The sequence below is a fragment of the Primulina tabacum genome, chromosome 16 (assembly GCF_025594145.1).
Source record: "Primulina tabacum isolate GXHZ01 chromosome 16, ASM2559414v2, whole genome shotgun sequence".
NCBI classification, from domain to species: Eukaryota; Viridiplantae; Streptophyta; class Magnoliopsida; order Lamiales; family Gesneriaceae; genus Primulina; species Primulina tabacum.
In genome coordinates this window covers 24,569,516-24,592,628 of record NC_134565.1, presented here as the reverse complement: position 1 = coordinate 24,592,628, position 23,113 = coordinate 24,569,516, and the positions used below count along the sequence as shown (strand labels likewise).

The 23,113-nt window shown below is 35.2% G+C and overlaps 1 pseudogene; it reads left to right on the top strand.

Moving 5' to 3' along the window:
- Positions 1–23,113, top strand: part of LOC142528429 (uncharacterized) — a 42,334-nt pseudogene that overhangs the window by 12,168 nt on the left and 7,053 nt on the right.

Sequence of the window (23,113 nt, the reverse complement as noted above, 5' to 3'; positions counted from 1 at the left end):
CCTTGACCATTCCCAAGTCCCCGGACATTATCCCCGACCCAAGGCTCTGTACCTGGTTACTAATAAGCCCAGGGCTCTACACCTGGCTCCGGCTCTGCACCTCGACCATTCTCAAGTTTCGGGACATGATCCCCGACCCAAGCTCGTACCTTGGTACTATAAGCCAGGGCTCCGCACCCTGGCTCAGGGCTCTACAGCCAGTCCTCTCCGCAGCTTCCACCGAGATTGCTATGCCTCTACCTGCTCTGATAAGAGATAGTCTTTTGATTCCAATACGATATGGTACCTTGCAGAGCTTCTTCCCGGACAAGCCCTTTCATTGATATCATCTCGAGCCTTATCCAGATCTGCTCGGTTGATGCCAAAGTAGCCCGGAGGATGGCCATTTCTCCCTCGTCGGTTGATTGAGCCTGGGAAATATCCCTTCGCAATTGCTCCTGCTGCTCTTGGAAGGACCGGGCTTCTGTTATTGACAGTGGTGGCAGCCGCCGCCGCCACCTCTTCAAAAGCTGAGACCAACATTTGAACATCTTGTTCACAAGAGGTTAATAAAAAAAAAACAACAACAACAAAATGAGAGAAAGAGAGGATCGAAGAACTTGCGGATAAGATCCGGTTGGACCCCTCGAAGAGTTTGGGGGTGAGAGGGGATCTCTTCAATGTGCCTCCTGATAAACATAAAAATTGTACATTAATTAAATGTTTTATAATATAAATATATAGTTTTTGTTTTATTAAATGTTTAAATATAATGTTTTATAATAAATTGTATAAAATATAAGTTGTTGTGTAATTACAAGTTTTTACTATTTTTTACAGGTTCGATAAAACAAGAATAAACTTGGCGTTGCAAATGGGATTAAGATGATTCTTGGACCTGTAGAAAGTTGATGTTAATATCTACAATATTGGTGGCAAGCATGAGATAAAAATCCTCTCACAATTGGGATCAAATTAAGCAACAAATAAAGTTACCAAAGGAGTGGCAGTTTTACCATGCTCTAGTATTTTGACCATATCTCTCAAATTACTTGGTCAAATGGTTTGAAAAAAATACCACAACTAGACAACTCAATTATCCACATGTTTCTTTTTATGTGAAGAAGCAAATTCGGAAAAAGATTTTCAAAAGTGATGTGTAATATAATATAATCTTGGAACACCAATGAAGACTTTGTGTAAAAAATAATATTTTATTTGTGGTTGTCCCCCAAATTTGGCTATAAATAGGGGTGCATTGTAATGTATTGAGATATCCCTCATTCTATGAACAAACCTTTGAGTTCATAATATTTCTCTCTATATTTTTCCTTTTTTCTTCATTTAAATATAATTAGCATGTTAATTTCATATTCAAAGTTTTACACTTTGAATAATGAATAGCTAACTTCCTAAAGTTGAGATGAAAATGAAACTCTTGGCATGATAATAAGGTTACTAAAAGGTAAGAATCTATGTTTTATATTATTTAATCATTATTTATTGTTTATATTTATTTTTTCTTTAAGCATTTTTATACCCTACTTATAAGTGGGAGTTTTGATTTATTGTTGCTATATGTTACACTAAATTCTTGGAACCATTTAAATGTTAGTTTGGTATTACCAACCATTTAAAGTGGATGCCTTGATTTATTATATATGAATATATTATAATATTAATTCTTGGAACCATTTAAATGTTTTTGGTTTTACCAACCATTTAAAGTGGGAACCTTGATTTACTATATATAATATCATAATATTAATTTCTTGGTACCATTTAAATGTTAGTTTGGTTTTACCAACCATTTAAAGTGGGAACCTTGATTTAGTGTTTACAATATATATAGCACAATAAATACTTGACACATTTATAAGTTTTGGTATATATTATACTTATAAGATAATAATATATAACATAATAAATATGATTATTTAATATATTGGAACCATTTTATTAAGTGGATTTCAAATATTCGTTAATGTTAACTTTATTAAAATACCAAGAGTGGATCCTTTAATCTCAACTACTTAAATTAAAATTTGAACAATTAAAAATTACCAATTAAAATTCAAACAACAAAAAAAAAAAAAGACATTGTAGTGGACTTGTAATTACCTTAGCTTCCCTGTGGATACGATATTCGACTCACCGAATTATACTACTTGTGGACAACCTGCTCTTGGGAGTGCAACAATCAAAGTCGCAACAAGTTTTTGGCGCCGTTGCCGGGGAAGTATAATTTAATTTCAAGTCTATTTAATTTTGTTTATAGTTTATTTTTCTTTATTTGAATTTTTATTGCTTTTGTGTGTTTTTATTCTTTTGCATTTTGTTATTTTGCATGAGCATTTGGTCACAGTTACTTCACTTATAGTAGCTCATATCGACTAACCCTTTATTTTTACAAAACATGGCGGAAGAACCCCATCCAAGAAAATGAAAATGAAATGCAATCTCAACATGATCAGGATAGACGACGAACACTTAGAGATTCATATGATCCTCCCGTACTAGTGCACTTTCATGTCTATGTTTTTCTCCCCTGATGCATCTCATTTCAAATTTTAAGCCTGGTATTATCCAACTTTACACAATTTCAAGACTTAGATTCTGAAAGTCCATACATGCATTTACGAGAGTTTGAAGAAGTGTGCAACACATATAATGATCTAAATTGTAGCATATGAACACCATTCGACTTAAGCCTTTTTCCTTTTTCTTTAAAAGATAAAGCTAAAACTTGGCTACAAACTCTTAGTCGGAATCCATTCGAACTTGGGATGAATTGCAACAACAATTTTTGAAAAAGTTTTTTCCATCTCATAGAACAAATTCTTTCAAAAGGCAAATCATCACTTTCACTCAAAAACAAGGAGAAACTTTTTATCAGTTTTGAGATAGATACAAAGAATTGTTTAATCTTTGTCCACATCATGGTTTTGAAATTTGGAGAGTTGTTTCTCAATTTTATGAAGTCTTAACACCTAAAGATAGGCAAATGGTTGAATTTATGTGTAATGGAACATTTGAAGATAAAGATCCAAACGAGGCAATTGAGTTTCTCGATTCATTAGCTGAAAATGCTCAAAATTGGGACATTATACGTACAATCGAACCATCACACAAGATTCAATCTCCTACATCTGGTGGAGGTATGTACACTCTCAAAGATGAACATGATCTTCAAGCTAGATTTACCTCTTTGGCAAAAAAAGTTGAGGCACTTGAATTGAAAAAAAATGGTCAATTAAAAGCTATTCAAGAAATTGTGTGTCACATCTGTGATATAAGTGATCATTCTACAAAATATTGTCCCACTTTGCCCTCTTTTAAAGAATGTCTCCATGAACAAGTCAATGTTTTGAACAATTCAAAGGCCAAATTTGAACCATTTTCTCAAAATTACAATCCAGGTTGGCGAAATCATCCAAATTTTAGTTGGAGGGAATGATAATGCTGCAACAATTTTCACAACCACATTTCCAAAATCAACAAAATTTTCAAAATTATGCACCTTATGTTCCTCCACCTAAAAGAAATTTGGAAGATACATTGAATTCTTTCATTGCAAAGCAATAGTCTATCAATACTCAAACTGCTCAAACCATGACAGATTTGAAAGATACTCTTGCTAAATTTGCATCTGCACTTAATGTTCATGAAAAAGGTAAATTTTCTTCACAACCTCTGCCTAATCCCAAGGATCATCATTCATAAACTGGAACTTCTGGAACTCAACCGATGGATCAGGTAAAATCTGTTATTACCCTTCGAAGTGGTAAGGTTGTGGAAAAATCCATTCTTGAACCTTGTGAAGATGATGATAAATCAACTCCAAAGGGTAAGGAAGTGGAACTCATAACTTGCGAAGAAGAGGTTCAACAGACAGTGTCACCACCATTCCCTCATGCATTGAAAAATACAAAAAAATCAAATTTGAATTCTGATATATATGATATTTTTAAACAAGTAAAAGTTAATATTCCTTTATTAGATGCAATAAAACAGGTACCATCATATGCCAAATTTTTGAAAGACTTGTGCACTGTGAAAATAAAATTGAATGTGAAAAAGAAAGCATTTTTAGCCGAACAAGTAAGTGCAATCATTCAAAATAATAATATTTTGAAATACAAAGACCCTGGTTGTCCTACTATTTCATGTATTATTGGAGAACGAAAGATTAAAAAAGTCTTGCTTGATCTTGGAGCTAGTGTGAATTTACTTCCATATTCAGTTTATCAAGAACTCAATCTAGGCGCGTTAAAACCTACTTCGGTAACACTTTTACTTGCCGATAGATCTGTTAAGGTGCCAAGAGGTATGGTAGAAGATGTATTGGTCCAAGTTGATAACTTTTTATATCCTGTCGATTTCATAGTTTTAGATACACAACCTATCGAAGCTTGTAATGCAATTCCTGTAATTCTGGGTCGTCCATTTTTAGCAACTTCTAATGCTCTTATAAATTGCAGGAATGGAATAATGAAGTTGTCATTTGGTAACATGACCTTGGAGCTCAATGTTTTTAATCTTTGTAAGTAACCACATGACAAGGAGATGAAAATGAAGATGAAAATCTTATGAAACTCTTGTGGAAGAAAACATTCAAGAAGGGAGTACTCGTGATCAATTAGATATTTGTTCAATTGAAAGTGTTAAAGAAAATATTGAAATTGATCTTGATGATTTTATCAGGTATCACTCGTTACCAGGATCAGAGAAAGAATTTGATGCAAAATATGAAAACAAAGACGAACCACCCATATTGGAGTTAAAACCCTTGCCAGAAGAATTGAAGTATGCATTTCTTGGAGAAGATGAAACATATCCGGTGGTAATTTCTTCCAAACTAGAAAGTGATCAAGAAGATAAATTAGTTGATATGCTTAAAAGACATAAAAATGCAATTGGTTGGACACTAAAAGATCTCAAGGGCATTAATCCACTAATTTGCACACACAAAATTCATTTAGAAGAAAATGCTAAAACATCTCAACAACCACAAAGGAGATTAAATCCACACATGAAAGATGTTGTGAAAACTGAAGTTCTCAAACTACTTGATGTTGGGATTATCTACCCTATTTCTGATAGTAAGTGGGTAAGCCCAACACAAGTAGTTCCAAAAAAATCTGGCATCACAATGATAAAAAATGAAAAATGTGAATTGGTAACAAGTCGAGTCTCATCTAGTTGGCGGATGTGTATTGATTATAGAAAATTAAATGACGCCACTAGAAAAGATCATTTTCCATTACCATTTTTGGATCAAATTTTAGAAAGAGTAGCAGGTTATCCATATTACTGTTTTCTTGATGGATATTTAGGTTATTATCAAATTTCCATTGCACTCGAAGATCAAGATAAAAGTACATTCACATGTCCTTTTGGAACATTTGCATTTAGAAGGATGCCATTTGGATTATGCAATGCCCCAGCAACATTTCAAAGATATATGCTAAGCATTTTTTGCGACATGGTTGAAAATTGTTCGGAAATTTTCATGGATGATTTAACTGTCTTTGGGAATTTATTTGATAATTGTCTTGAAAATTTGGAAAATATTTTAAAAAGATGCGAGGAAAAAGGTCTTATTTTAAATTAGGAAAAATGTCATTACATGATTACTTCTGGAATTGTTTTGGGACATGTCGTGTCATCTCATGGAATTGAAGTTGATAAAGCAAAAGTTGATGTCATTGCCAATTTACCCCCTCCAAAAACCATTAAAGAAATTCGCTCATTTTTGGGACATGCTGGATTTTATAGGAGGTTTATAAAGAACTTTAGTTTAATCTTTAAACCCATTGTTAACCTCTTAACAAAAGACACTGCATTTGAGTGGACTCAAGAATGTCAAAATGCTTTTGATAAAATCATTCGACATTTAACATCAGCTCCTATCATGCAATCTCCTGATTGGTCTTTACCATTTGAAATCATGTGCGATGCGAGTGATTATGCATTCGGTGCATTATTGGGTCAAAGAAGAAACGGTAAGCCTTATGTGATATATTATGCAAGTAGAACTTTAAACAATGCTCAAATGAATTTCTCCACAACTGAAAAAGAACTACTTGCTGTAATATTTGCATTAGATAAATTTCGTTTTTATTTGATTGGATCAACGACTATTGTGTTTACTGATCATTCTGCTATTAGATATTTGTTGACCAAACAGGATGCAAAGCCACGACTGATACGATGGATTTTGTTGCTCCAAGAATTTGACATTGTGATCAAAGATAAAAAAAGGAACCGAGAATGTCGTAGCCGATCATTTATCGAGACTAGTAACAGAATCATCTTGTGAAATGACACCAATTAACGATAATTTTCCTGAAGAACATCTATTTTCAGTTACTACTACAACTTGGTTTGCTAACATAGTAAATTTTCTTGTGACAGGAAAAATGCCACCGCAATTGAGTTCTCAAAATAAAAGAAAATTTTTGAATGAGGTAAAAAACTTTTATTGGGATGATCCGTATCTGTTCAAATATTGTCCGGATCAAATTTTTCGACGTTGCATACCCGACAATGAGGTAAGTAGTGTCATTAAATTTTGCCATTCAGAAGCATGCGGAGGACATTTTTCTTCAAAGAAAACAGCTGCAAAAATCTTACAGTGTGGATTTTATTGGCCCACTTTGTTTAAAGACACCCACGAAATCTGCAAGATCTGTGAAAATTGTCAAAAATTGGGTGCGATTTCAAAAAGAAACATGATGCCTTTGAATCCTATTATTGAAATTGAAATCTTTGATTGTTGGGGAATAGATTTTATGGGACCTTTTTCATCGTCGTTTGGATACTTGTATATTTTAGTTGTAGTTGATTATGTTTCCAAATGGATAGAGGCAATTCCATGTCGAACAAATGATCATAAATTTGTCATCAAATTTTTAAAAGAAAATATTTTTAGTAGATTTGGAATTCCTCGAGCCATGATAAGTGATGAGGGAACTCACTTTGTTAATAAACAATTTGCTTCATTAATGAAAAATATGGTATTACTCATAAAGTAACTACTCCTTATCATCCTCAAACAAATGAACAAGTTGAATTAGCTAATAGGGAGATAAAGTAAATTTTGGAAAAAACTGTTAACTCAAATAGAAAAGATTGGTCTCTGCGACTTAATGATGCACTTTGGGCATATCGAACAGCTTTTAAAACATCATTGAATATGTCTCCCTATAGGTTGGTTTATGGAAAACATTGTCATTTGCCTGTGGAATTGGAACATAAAGCTTATTGGGCGATCAAAACTTTAAATTCAAGCATGGATGATGCCAAAAAATTGCGTAAGATGAACTCAGAAATGACGCGTATGAGAATTCAAAGATTTATAAAGCAAAAATCAAATCATTTAATGATAAAACAATTCTAAGAAAATCTTTTGAGATTGGTAAAAAAGTTTTGCTTTATAATTCTCGACTTCACATATTCCCAGGAAAATTACGATCAAGATGGACAGGCCCATATGTTGTAAAGCATGTGTATACTTATGGAGCTGTAGATATTGAAAATCCTAAAAATGGTGATATTTTTAAAGTAAATGGACAAAGGCTTAAACCATTTTTAGAAAATGAAATCTTTCAAGAAGAGTTTATTTCCCTTTCTGATCCTTGATTTTTTTATTTTTTTGGTGTTGCATTTAAGTTTGTTTGTTTTTATTTCAGGTTTTCTTAATCTTTTTATTTTCCCGGTTAAATGGCGGATTACGGTACTCCGTGACTCTCATAGTCGGTTAAATCAGTTTCCCACAATTGCTGATACAAAAATAAAAAAAATAAAAAAAAATCATTTCTTTTCTTTTCAAAATGGATGAAATTCTCTCAAAAATTTGTAAATATTTTCCCTCTGTTTCTAAAAATGTTCTAAGAAAAATTTATGCAGGAAGGTGTGAAAGATTGAGATTGCTAATGCAAAAAGGAATTCCAGAAGATATTCGTCTTGTAATAGAAGCTAAGGTCCGATTAGGAGGAGAAGTTCCACAATCATTGCTCATTCGGTATTTGCCTGGATTAGGAAAAAGCCTTATGCGAAAAAAACAAAGGGCCAAAAGTTTAGGGGTTTGTCATAAGTGTGCAAGATGGACTTGTGACAAACGATGCAGATCTTTGGGATGTGTTTCCAATAACAGAGAAGATAAAATTGGTTTCATTAAGAATGGGCTGAGTAAGGAGTCTTTAGATAACATCTTATTGACTCTTGAGACGCATTATAGTGGACATGTGCATATTGAACTTCTCCGTTTATGGAAACAATTCCAAGATGAGCGTCATAGTCTTGGGAATCCGACTAAAAAAGACCTTGTTTGCCAATTTATAAGAAAATTGGATGGGAAGCATATCCTCGACTCATAGAAGGCGTTGAAGCCGTTTCTGGACGTAAAACCAGAGGAAAATTACACTACTGTTTATATGCATGTGTGTCATTATTGTTTTTACTATTTATTCTGTTTACAGCTGTGACCCATAGTTTTGTCATGATAACATATTACCCCTATAAAATCTCTCATCTTTCTCTCTATTTTCGCAGACAAAAAAAAAGAAAGTAAAAACATGGCTGGATCATCTGCATAAAAATTAAAAAATATTTGTGTATTTTGTGGGTCGAGTCCTGGAAAAAATGAAGTGTTTGTAGAAGCAACGAATAATCTTGGAAAGATATTGGCTGAGAGAAAAATTCACTTGGTATATGGGGGAGGTAATATTGGGTTAATGGGATCTGTTTCAACATCTGCTCATCTTGGAGGTAGTCAGGTTTTGGGTATTATTCCTACAGCTTTAGCTGAAGGAAATATTACAGGTGTTACAATTGCGGAGGAATTAAAAGTTTTTTCTTTGTATGAAAGAATCACTCAAATGATTGAAAATTCTGATGCTTTTATCGCACTACCAGGTGGTTTTGGTACATTAGAAGAAATTTTTCACACTGTTTCTTGGGCATAACTTAATATCCATAATAAACATGTGGGCTTGTTGAATATCAATAATTATTATGACAGTTTGTTGACATTTCTTGATAAAGCTGTGGAACAGAATTTCATTTCAGAAAATTCACGACGGATGCTCATCTGTGTTTCGACTGTCGACCAATTAATTGATGATTTGGAAGCTTTTGTTCATAAGCCTGATCCGATGATAACAAAGATCAATTGGTCGCAATCAAGCAGTAAGAAAAGGAAGTTGGATCATTGATTCAAAAGTCGTGGATTGGTTTGCGTTTGTTTCAGTTTGTTATTTTCAATAAAATTCCAGGTGATATCTCTTTTATTATGTACTCTTTATTAATAGTTATTTTGACATTAGGGACAATGTCATATTCTGATTAGGGGGAGAACAAACTTATAAAAAAAATTAAAAAAAATTAAAAAAAATAAATAAAAAAATATATATTATTTTAAAATAAAATCATGTTTATTGTTTGTATCTTAGTAATTTTTGCAAAAATGTCATACATTACATGTTTGAAAGATTCAAATTAGAACATGCATTAATCTATTTAAGAATGTTTAAATTTTTATTTGAAAAAAAAAAGTCAATTTTAATATTCTGATCAATATAAAAATATGATTTATGAAATTTTTTTGAGTGATTAACCATTGTGATAAAATCAGGTATTAAAGTATATGGTCCAAGATATACCTTATAAGAGTGCCTAAAATTTTAAACTCACACATATTTTGTGAGTGAGTGGAGAGGACTGAGAAAACAGCTTTCGAGCCTTTATTGATCATGAGAGAGACTATCTATTGTTTAGATCTTGAGTTCTTATTTTGAAAAAAAAAATGAGATTTCCTGAAAAAAAGGAGAAAAATACAAAAATAAAGATATTGAAGATCTATGTAATTTTTAAGTTATATGCTACGACCCATATATCTCTCATAAAAAAAAAGAGAGAAATTTATTGTACAAATTAAATAAATATGTGGTCAAGAAGCATAAACTTAGTCTGATTCCATGATGTTATGAAATATATATATATATATATATATATCAGGAAAAAATATATAATAAGAACAACTAGATTTTGAATCAATGGATTTTCTATCTTTTGATTAGTTTGGCTCGTTTGTCTGTCTGCATTCTGTAAACTATTTTTCTGAGCATTTATCTATATTCCAACTCAATGAGAGAAATCGTTGCCATAAATTGAAACATTTATTAACCTGTGAGGATATGGAGTTGAGACTCTTACTAGGAATTTCTGATGGCCGTGTACATTTAACTACCTTAAATAAGCTTTGAATTGATCATCTCAAATTATTTCATAAATTATAATTATGATGATCTTGATATAACTTTGACAATTTTCAAATTTAATTTAAACACTTAAATAGTTTTGATTACATTTCTATTTAAATTAATCAATATGTTTTGTATTGCTATTAACGCTTAAATTGCTAGGGACTAGCAATAAGCTGGTTGGGAGGTGTGATAAACATAAAAATTGTACATTAATTAAACGTTTTATAATATAAATATATAGTTTTTGTTTTATTAAATGTTTAAATATTATATGTTTTATAATAAATTGTATAAAATATAAGTTGTTGTGTAATTATAAGTTTTTACTATTTTTTACAGGTTCGATAAAACAAGAATAAACTTGGCGTTGCAAATGGGATTAAAATGATTTTTGGACCTGTAGAAAGTTGATGTTAATATCTACAATATTGGTGGCAAGCATGAGATAAAAATCCTCTCACAATTGGGATCAAATTAAGCAACAAATAAAGTTACCAAAGGAGTGGCAGTTTTACCATGCTCTAGTATTTTGACCATATCTCTCAAATTACTTGGTCAAATGGTTTGAAAAAAATACCACAACTAGACAACTCAATTATCCACATGTTTCTTTTTATGTGAAGAAGCAAATTCGAAGAAGAAGATTTTCAAAAGTGATGTGTAATATAATATAATATCTTGGAACACCAATGAAGACTTATGTGTAAAAAATAATATTTTATTTGTGGTTGTCTCCCCAAAATTTGTTTATAAATAGGGGTGCATTGTAATGAATTGAGATATCCCTCATTCTATGAACAAATCTTTGAGTTCATAATATTTCTCTCTATATTTTTCCATTATTTCTTCATTTAAATATAATTAGCATGTTAATTTCATATTCAAAGTTTTATATTTTGAATAATGAATAGCTAACTTCCTAAAGTTGAGATGAAAAGGTGAAACTCTTGGCATGATAATAAGGTTATTAAAAGGTAAGAATCTATGTTTTATATTATTTAATCATTATTTATTGTTTATATTATATTTATTTTTTTAAGCATTTTTATATCCTACTTATAAGTGGGAGTTTTGATTTATTGTTGCTATATGTTACACTAAATTCTTGGAACCATTTAAATGTTAGTTTGGTATTACCAACCATTTAAAGTGGATGCCTTGATTTATTATATATGAATATATTATAATATTAAATTACTTGAAACCATTTAAATGTTTGTTTGGTTTTACCAACCATTTAAAGTGGGAACCTTGATTTACTATATATAAATATATCATAATATTAATTTCTTGGTACCATTTAAATGTTAGTTTGATTTTACCAACCATTTAAAGTGGGAACCTTGATTTAGAGTTTACAAATATATATATAGCACAATAAATACTTGACAACATTTATAAGTTTTAGTATATATTATATACTTATAAGATAATAATATATAACATAATATAAATATGATTATTTAATATATTGAAACTATTTTATTAAGTGGATTTCAATAATGTTCGTTAATGTTAACTTTATTAAAATACTAAGAGTGGATCCTTTAATCTCAACTACTTAATTAAAATTTGAAAAATTAAAAATTACCAATTAAAGATTCAAACAACTAAAAAAAAAAAAAAGACATTGTAGTGGACTTGTAATTACCTTAGCTTCCCTGTGGATACGATATTCGGACTCACCGAATTATACTACTTGTGGACAACCTGCTCTTGGGAGTGCAACAATCAAAGTCGCAACACCTCCTCAACTGGAAGCAGCATCTGTTTTAGCAGCAGGAGTCCAGTTGGAGTGGCTCCCTCTGTGAAGATGCTGGCCCGGGAAGGCGGATTGGGCTGCAGAGGTTCTTGGAGTGGCCGGATTTGGAGAGGAGGGTTGGATTGTGTTGCTTGGGTGGTGGTGCCCTTACTTTCCCCCTGGGTACTTTCAATCAGCACCAGTTCCGGGCTTGTGGTAGCTTTTCTTTTCCTCTGGACGAGTGGAACGTGATCTTCATCTTCCTCCAGGGAGCCAGTCACCTTCCGATCTTGCTGACTTGCTTCCCAAACTGGTTCCTTCAGCCGGGCCGCCTCCTCCTCGGCCTATTTTTTCTTCTCGGTAGCTGCTCGCCGAGCTACCAATTTTTTTTCCCGGGCCGTCTTCTCAGCTGCCCACTTCCTGGCAAAGGCCTCTTGCATCTCTATGTTACCTACATAAAAAGAGGAAAGGTGGTCAGAATAATAAAACAAGAAAAAATAAAAAGGAATTTCGAAAAAAGACAGTTACCAGGTTGAGCGCCCGAGCCGACAGCTTCATCTATTACCCGGTTGATCGTGTCTTTTACCCAGGCTCTCAACCTATAAGCTATTAAATTTTCCTCGGAGAAGAGGGTAGAAGAAGAAAAATTTGACCCTCTACCAACTCTTGGCTTCGGGTGTATGGTTCCTCAAATTTGTAGGATTTGGGGAGGGAAGGTTGTGTAGGAAGAGAAAGGAGAAACCCGGTCAAACAAGGAAGGGAAGCCACGAGTTGTATATAAAAAAAACGTCATTTCCACCCCTTCTAGGAAGAAGGGATATCATCAAGGAACCAAGATTTTAGCCAGAAAGACATGGAGAAGGCGTTGTCTCCCAGTCGACAAACAAAAAAATAGTAAATGAAAAGGGGGGTGATGAGGAGGTCATGCATTTTAAAAAGGAAATAGGCTGAGGCCATGATCCGGAAAGAATTGGGGTGAAGTTGGTTGATAGGTACGCCAAAAAACTTGGCGACTTCGATGTAAAAAGAAGGGATGAGAAAAAGGAGACCATTCCTAACTTGGTCTCAAAAGAAAGTGGAAAAGCCGGGAGGGGGATTATTTGCCCTGTACAAGGGACCGATAATTAAAATTTGGAAAGAGGAAGGGATGGAGCCGAGGGTCCTATGTTCCTCATCCGCTCCCGAGCGCAGAGTGCTGCTCATTGAAGCGAACCAAGAAACCCCCGGAGTCTCAGATTAGGGTGGGGAGGAAGGTCGGGCTTTGCCCTTGCCCATGCTCTTTTTCAAAGCTCGGCAAGGGCTGGAAGAAGAGGGTTTCGACTGTTTGGTTTTTGGATTTTTTCTAGAGAAGGTGAAAGAACGTTGCGGGGGAGGAGAAGGGGTGGAATCGAAGCGCATCGCGGTGGACTCGTAGCTAGGCGAGCCTCGCGCATTTGCTCCGGAGGTTGAGGAGGTGGAATTCGACATTTCTTAGAAAAATAAAAAGAGGAAACTTACTAGGGTGATAAAGCGCTGCATTTGCGAAGGAACGGTGATTGGAGATTACCGGAGTAGAAGAGCGCCGCACGTCGGAGGAGTTGACGGAAATCTTGAGAGAATTTGAAATTTAAGAAGGTGACAAATGAAGGAGGTGTGTTGTTATATATAGGTGGAGGGAATTGATCTTAACCATTGATCTAAAGTTGAATCAGTCGATCAAGAGGCATCTCGGAAATTGTGCAGGCATATGAAAGGACGTGCACAGATATCGAAGCGTTAGACTTTTCATATTCTCGGAATACGGAACGTTTCGAACCGTTGGAATTATAGGGCATACGTCATTATGATATCATACCAACTGTCCGAGAATACTAAACGACAAAATAGTTGAAGCCCGGGAGATATGAGGCCCCAACATCTTATTGAAAGTCCGGGAGAAAAGAGGCCCCAACATTTTATTTAAAGTCCGGGAGACACAAGGCCCAGGCATCTCCTCCTATCTCTGGGAGACATGAAGCCCTCGATGCTGTTAATTGATTATCTTTCTATTGGAATCCAAGGATGACTGATCGGGACAACGAGTATGACTCTAGCCCGACTATCTAAGGAATGGGTGGTGATACCCTATAAGGAAGCCCGGGTCATGGATGACCCGAGATATTAAATGGATAGTCCAAATCAAAGTCAATGTGCAGAATATTTTCTTCAGCAGCCGGGCAGTGAGATGCCTGGGACATTATCTCCCCGGGCTACTAGAAGCCCGGGCTCTCTTTTACAAGCTCCCGGGTGATTTCTACCCGGGTACCTCGATAACAGTACTACACTCGAGTGCGACGGTATGTAAAATCTTACCTCAATAAGCGTTCTTTTCAAGATTCTACTGATGTGACAAGATGGAAAAGTAGGATGGCGCGACAGGAATTCAACTTATAAGATTAGAATTAGAAAGTAGACACTAAAAACAAGGTACCTACCACCTTCTTTCCTATAAATAGCAGGTATGCATTTCATTTAATGGATCCAGATATTCTTGCTTCTAAGCTCTTGGCATTTACATATATCTTCACATATATTGTCATTATGCTTTACCTTCAACCTGCTGACTTAAGCATCGGAGTGGCCGCCTCGGACACCCCTCCGTCGCCCCTTCACGAGTTCTTTCCCTTATTTGCAGGTTACAGTTGAAGCCATATCCCTCGCTTATTTTTCCTAAACAATAATTTTATCAAATCCGATGAATTGTCCCGACCCAGCTCACCCAATTAACCAGATAGCATCAATGCATTTAACTCTAACTTTTATAAAATATATTATAGATTGTGGAATTGTGCGTAGTATATTATTCCTATTTTTCAAAATGGTTTTTATAAATGTCTTATATATTACCAGGGTAATCCATGTGTATTATTTTTTTGTGGTTTTAAAATCTAAATTTATAGTTGATTAATCCGTGAGAAGTTAAGAGAAAAAATAGGGTTGGTGAAAGTAATGTATCAAATAATAAAAAATAATATTATTATTTCCTTTGGAAAAAATCAAATTTATAATCATGCTTGTAACTTTCACTTAATTCTCAAAACAATGGACTCCTTCATTAAGACAAGATTTATTTATTCTTGACAAGAAGTGCCATCCAAAGTGTCAGCATGAAAAAGATGTTATATCGTTTGGTTTGTGGTATGAGTCAAAGAGTATGTAAATAATTAATATTTTTAATAATAAAATATCTAAAAATGATTGGTAATATAATGTTTGATTTGATTTAATAATTTTATTAAATTTGAGATAAACTTTTTAAAAATATTAGTAAAATATTTATAATATTATTTATTAAGCGTAATATTTTAATTTCAATTCAATGATTTGATTGATATGAGATAAATGATTGATGATTTGATTGATATAAGATAAATGATTAGTAGATGAATAAATAATATGATGCACCAAACTTGATATTAGATTGAATAAAAATATGAATAAATAATATTGTGAATCAAACGGTATCTTAATATGTTTTGTGTGTAAAACATTAAATAATGGGTGATCTAGTCTAAAATTTTTAGCTGATTTTTGAATTTAGGAATCAGTTTCTTTTGTTAGAAATATTTATTAAGAGCTTCCATGTCCAAATTTTCAATTTAAGCTCCCTCTTGCAATTTAACAAGTATTAGAGCTTAAAATTTAAGATTACTTTAAGCACTTAATCTTATGTTCATATGAAGCTCCGACCATCGTTTTTCTTCTTCCGGCCATCGTAGTCATATGTGAACAGTCCTCCACCGTTGACCTCTTTACCGGTTGTGTGTGAACGGTGCAATCAATATTCCTCTTCCTGCTGTTTTTTTTTTTTGGTTATTTAAGCTCCTTTATGTGCATTTTTGAGCTTCTTTTTTTCAAATTTGAAGTAAGTTTGTATACTACTCAAGTTGTGTAATTTATTTCACTTCTCACCTCATTTTTTGTTCAGTATAAATGAGTTGAGAAAATAATGTATTTTGCAGTGAAATTTGATGTGTATTTGAGCTTCTTTGTATGATTTCGCTTATTTAATTGTATGATTTTGTATTTAAAGTCGTGTTGCATTGAAATATTGTTGAAACATAGATAGAATCTAGAGGTAGTTCTTTGAGTGCAGAAATATTTGATTGATGTCACTGTTATGGGAAGTTATGCATGATATGTTAAATTATTTCATCAATCTAGTGAACTTATTTTTGTTTCTGTCAAAAATTTTTGATGAGATTAGGTGAGAAACAATTTTTTACCATATTTAGCTCATCATGAGATGATGTATGTGACTTCGAGTGATGACGTCGATGTCTCAAACATGATTAATTTTTCATGCATTTGAAATTGAAAATAATTGAGATGCATGATTTGAGAAGAAATGATTAAATGTTAAGTTTTGAATTTCTGTAATACTGCAATGGTTTTAATATTTATTTTGTGATAGTATTGTGCTTCATGGATTGATTTTATAGCCTTATGTTGAATATGAAATGGACTGTGCACATTTGCAAACTCCTTGTACTCTAGCACACTGATTACTGTAATATTTACCTCCACACTGATCACACAATAATTCAAGTATAACACTGTCCACTACGATTTCCAAAACTCCGAGAACCCGAATCGATAGAATCAGATTTCTTAAATTGCTTGCCTCTAGGGTGGAGTAATGAAGAGCCAGATGCATTGAAATTCAGCCCACTGTTCTGATGGTGTTGAGTAGGAACTCGGTTACCACTTCTTTTCAAACTAGCATCAGCTCTCTTGGCTAATTCCACTTGTAAGGTTTAGAAATTCGAACGATGTAACTTGACTGCATGCAAATCTAGGACTTCATTAAAATGTTAATTTAATTATTTTTATATGAATTTAATGCATTATTTCATGATTGTGTGACATGGTTCATTAACATTGCATTTTATAAGGCTTTTAGCAGTATTTCATGCTCGAAAGAAGGAACAGATACCGGTGACAGTTTGAGCAAATGTTTTTATTAAATAATTAAAAAAAATTATTTAATATAGGATGTAATTTTTAGGAATTTTCTAAAAATGGGCCTTTTGTGGTATTTTTAAACGTTGATTCGTATTTTAAACTGATAGGCGATTTTTAGCAAAGCGGAGAACTTTTTTAGGGTTCGGGGTAATATTTTTGAAAATGAACTTGAACGAAATATTTTACGAGTGTGTTATTGGGCTTGATGGGCCTATTTTAATATATTCTGGACCTAGACTCCTACACATTCTCATTTTTTTAAAAAAACTTAAGCCCGAAACCCTAATATTATATTGCATGTAGCCGCCCACCCCTCAAACCTAGCGTCCACTTCTATCCACGAGTCCTGCAACATTTTTACTTGATTTTTGTGTCGAAAACGCAGCGAAGGTCCTCCCCGTGCCTCTGGTATCCGTTCTACGCATTGTTGTCGAGATTTCGAGCGTATATACACAAAGGCACGCTCGTTACCTTCATTTTATAGTCTTTGACACCATAATACGTGTTTTGTATGGATTATGCACGATATATATCGGATCTAATGTTTCAACTTCGTTTTTCACGTTTTTATTCTTGTATGTGATTTTTTCTTACATGTACGCCACATTTTTGGCTCGGTTGAAAGGGGTCTGCCAAAGCTGGTGTTTGAAGGAGGCTTAAAGCAGATGTTTAGGTGTTGTAGGTGCTGAGATCAAAGTTGGATCATGCTCATGTAAGAATCGATCAGACATTCATGTTTTAAGTTAGGGCTTTGGTTCGATCGTTTGTTTCAAGTGGTACAGCGGTGCAAGGGACGTTCCACGACATGGATTAGACCCTGGTGGGTCTGAGATGTGGCCTAGAGTGACTTGAGCATAGCTGGTCACGGGCTAGGAGCAAATCGAGGAAGCTAGGCGTGGTTAGGGCTTGGCTTTTAGACTTCAGGTGGAACGCGTATCACCGTGTGCATAGGGATAGGGTCCATAACTAGGTCCATCCAAAAGGGTCCAGGGTGAGCTAGGAAGGTTGGTTCGGGTCTGGTCAAAGTTGTTTTGCTCTAGGGTCGAGAACTCGGAGGATAGATGCAACTAGGGTTGGGGCAATTTGGTTCAAAAAATTACAGCAAGGAAAAGCCGAGTTTAGAGGGTCCTAAATGGCTTGGATTTTTTTCTTTAGGGTCTGGTATGGTGTGAATAGGTTATGGTTTAAATTTGGGAAAATTTGGTTAAGTTTCGGATTGATTCGGGTTAAAACCCGGACCTCGGTGCAAGTTTTAAAACGAATTTTAAAGTTAATGCGTGAGCTCAAGTTTACATCTAGGAACTGGTAACAAGTATGTTTGGAGGTGTTTTAATAAGTTTGGTTGGCTTTGGGTCGAAATTTTAGGGTCTCCAGGGGCAAAAAGGTCAATTAGAGTTTTCAGAGGCAAAATAGTAATTTTGCAACCGAGATAGGTTAGCAGTCCTGGCAGTGCCCTTATCACGTACCGTACTTTTAAAATACTTAAAATTTTGCGAAAAATAAAAATTTTCTTAAATAATCAACAACCTCTCAAAATACACTTGTAAATAAAATGATTGATTTAATATATGGAATGTAAACGAACTTTCAACAAGTATTTGCTTAAAACAACATAAAATAATTCATTAAAATCAGAGTAAATGAGTTCAACATGCATAAATTTCCTTAAAACTTAAGCGGTCCTTGGGTAAGTCCTCCTCCAAGTCCGTGTCATCTCACTGGTCTCCGCCTCTCGTCTCCTCAAACTCGTCCTCACCTGCATCGATCAAGTCTAGTGAGTCTAAAGACTCAACATGTATAAACTGAGAATAACGAGTAATACGTAATAAATCCACATGCATTTTAAAGCAGTTCATACATACTTTAATCCTGAACATACTTACATAACCATAGATGTGCCATCATTTCATAAACTTTTTCATAAACGTGCTTGCAACATACATACTCAAACATACATAATAATCATCATTTTGCGTAAAGATATGTTTCAAAGCAAGTGACCATAACATAATGCGCCTGATCAGACTAAACCACAGTACTAGGCTGGCAAGGATGTCCACTGCCGTATACATAAGATCTCCGATCCTGCTTTACCGAGTGGATTGGTCTCTAGTCATGCTTTACCTCTTCCCGATCTCGATCATAACCCAGTCATACTTTAACGGGGTGGAGAAGTCCCCAGACACGTTCTTCGGCTTTTGAAACTCATTCATAATTGGTCACAAGACAAATCTCATACCTTAAAAACACAAAACATTTTCTTTTTGCACGTCGAACATACTTACATAGCGTTGAGGGTTTCATTGATTCTCGCTTGGGCTACTGCCGTACATACGTACTAACACATTCTACAAGCAACTTAAATTCCATAAGTTAACCGTACCAATAAAACTCAGCATCGAAGTAATTAAATAACTTATGACTTTTTAGACCACTCAGGACTTGACCATGTTTAACGCACATACTAAACCACGACATCGAACCCCGAAACAATCTTGATATAGTGTATGAACCTTTCCCAAGCAAAGGAAAACCCAAACCCCGTTTAAACTGTGACTCAACGATTCCCATTAAAACTCGCAACAACTAGTCTAATCCTCATCAAGCTTGGACATAACGATGTATTAACACCCAAAAGAAGAAATAGTACTTAAACCTAAAGTCCCCAAAACTTCCGGACCAGCGCTTAGACGCCTGAACTGCAGCGCTGTTGCGCTTGGTCTAGGGCCAAGACGCTACCAGCCAGCGCCGTGGGGCTAACAGTGCAAAGGACAGGCGCTGCGGCTCTCCCACCAGGCGCTGCGGTTGCTAACAGATTCGAAATTAGGTGATGCGGCGCTTCAACTCAGCGCTGCGGCGCTACCTGCACGAGAAACAAACCTCAAGGTACTCAACTTCTACCCTATCCTCTTCCCTACAACTTCTATTGCAACCAACCCTTAACGACCCGAAACTGTAATGCCCGAGATTTTATTCTGTTAATATGAGATTATTGATTATGAATTGATGTAATTGTAGAAGGACCACTCCGAGGCACAATTTGAGATACCATGTGACATTGTGTTGTGCGAGGACAGAAGGTCTCGCGCATATGCGCGAAACGAGCCGCGCATATGCGCGAGCAAGGCAGAAGACCTCGCGCATATGCGCGAGAAGAGGCGCGCATCGCGCATATGCGCGAGCAGAGGAATTCATGAATGCCGAGACCAGTAGGTCTCGCGCATATGCGCCATTGAGGGACGCGCATATGCGCGAGACGTGCAGCATGAAGGTTAAGCCACATGTCTTTGCCATGCATGTTGTGATGTAAATTCTTCCTTCCTTCAGATAGAACCTCCAGAAAGAATCGAGAGAACTCCATGAAATCCTCAATTTTCATCCTAGATTAAACTTTGTGATTTTGCGAGATTTATCCGTCAGAATTTCAATCCGAGTCTAGTTCCATGCTTCTCTTGTCAAGGGCTTCAAAAGGACGTAAGTTTTATTATGTTCTAGTATGATTCAAAAGTTTGATGTGGAAGAAATCATGATATAATTGATATTATCTGTTCCTGAGATTGTGATAATTGTATAATCGAAATCGGAGTGAAGAACGAACACCGTATGAAATTGTTATCATTTTCCAGATTTAATTTGATTGAGATTATACAGAATTTGCGAATATCAGCTTGTTTGTGATTGATTATGAGTTGTGTTTGGTATCTATTGATATTGTACTCCTCAATAATGTTATTCCAGAGCTGGTATTGAAAGCTTCGAAGACTGAGCAGAGCCAGATTGATCTACGAAAAGAAATGTATAAATCAATGTTAAACCGGAAAAATACGACTCGAGTCAGAGATAGCTTGAGTTTCCCAAAACTACATACTTTATTGAAATTGCTTTGATGTTTGCAATTCATGAGATTGATATGCTTAGTCCATTGATTTATAGCAAAGCATGAGTTAGAGTCTTTGACAGAGGTGCCAAGTCACTGGGAATTTGGTTTATATCGATGCTGCTTAGGAGTAGATCGACTCCTATTGGAGAGATTTGACATAGAAGGCCAAAGTCTGGGAATAAGAACGTACAAGCATCTAGCAGGGAAGAGTAGGTGGGAGACTGTTGCATTCTTATTCGAACCAAGATCCCTAGATAAGAGTCGAGTCAAGATTATGAGTCAAAGAGTTTGATATATTGCTTTGTATCGATTTATGCTTTCGTAGACTACGATGCATATTGTTTTACGAATGTTATATGCTTTTATATATGTTTATATGACTGCATGTATACGTTGTTTATACTGGGAATATATTTCTCACCGGAGTTATCCGGCTGTTGTTGTGTTTGTATATGTTCATGACAACAGGTGGGACAGGATCATGGTCGAGAAGAGGATGAGAGATTGAGTTTAGAGTGGAGATTCGGACCCAGAAGTAGAGTTGATTTTCATCACTTGATATGTAGTGGATGAATATTAGTTTGTTATGATATTCTTTTGTACAAGATTTGTACTTAGATCTTGTTGTAGATATTAAACTTGATCTTGTATTTGAATGAGATGGGACCTAACTTATTGTAGAATTTTTATACTTGTTATAAGGTATTCAACATTAAAAAAAAATTTTATGACCCAGTTTATTTAATTGTTCTCATTTAATCCTAATGATGATTGAAAAGAATGAGTTAGCGTCCGGGTCCCCACAACAAGTGGTATCAGAGCTGTAGCTGTATGTTCCTTAGACTGAGATAGAAGTGAGTGAGCGGGGTAGATTGAGTTTTCTTTCCTGCTTTTGTAATGCTGTCATTCTACCGCATGTTTTGTTGCTTTGAAATTACATGTTTACCTGATTATCTGATTTGATTGGAAACATGTATTATTGAGAATGAATCAGAACCGATTTTTGATCAGAGGTATGATGATAAGAGGATGACTGAAACAGATTTTGTTATATTTGATTACTAATCATTTTGATAATCAGATATGCCTCCTCGAAGAATGCCAGAACAAGGTAGTACCTCTAGTAGTCCGATGGATGTTACAGCGACACCTATGGAAACGCTGCTGAAGAGATTTCAGTCATTTAAACCGCTGACCTTGAAGGGCACCGAGAATTCTTTTGACTGTGAGAGTTGGCTAGATGACATTGAGATGCTGTTTGATTCCCTTGACTACACAGATGAGCGAAGAGTTAGACTGATTGGGCACCAGTTGCATGACGTTGCAAAGAATTGGTGACTCACAACCAAGAGAGTTTTGGAGCATCGAGGTACAGTTATTACTTGGAAGATCTTTAAAACAGAGTTCTATCAAAAATTTTTCAAAGTATCATACAGAAAAGACAAGGGTGCAGAGTTTGCTAATATGAGACAGAGTCATTTGAACATAGAAGAATATGTGGCCAAATTCTCTACCTTGTTACGATTTGCTCCGCATGTTGCTTAGAATGATGAAGCAGTGGCTGATCAGTTCATTAATGGGCTGAATCTCGAGATCTTTACACTGGTAAACGCAGGAATACAAAATAACTTTGCTGATGCCTTGAATAGAGCAAAAGGAGCAGAAGCAGGTTTTATTAGACAGAAGGGAGCTTCGTATGTTGCTCCAGCAATGAAACAACAACAACCCTCAGCTCAGTTCCACCAACCCCCTCCCAGATTTGATAGTGGTGGTAGCAACAGTGGAAAGAAAGATCATTTGAAAGCCCGAGGAAAATAGTTTAAGAAGTCTGGTAGTAGTTCATCTAGCTCCAGTGGTTCACGACAGAGCCAGAGTTAAACCGGGGTCTATTGCAGAACTTGTGGAGGAATACATCCCATAGAGCAATGCCAAGGAGTATTTGGTAGTTGCAATATCTGTTGACAGCAAGAACATTTTGCTAGAGTCTGTCCACAGCGAGGTTCTCAACGATCTCAAGGAGCAGAATCATCTGGATTAGTGGCTCAGACTGATAGACGATCATCTGCTATTCACTCTTTCCAGTCACCCACTACTCAGTCACAGCAGAGGCCAGGGGGAAGCCAAAATGTTAGCCAGCCTCCAAGACAGCAGGCCAGAGTGTTTGCATTGAATGAAGAACAAGCACATGAAGCACGTGATGATGTTGTTGCAGGTAACTGTTTTCTTTGTGGTTACTCTGCTTATGTATTGATTGATACGGGT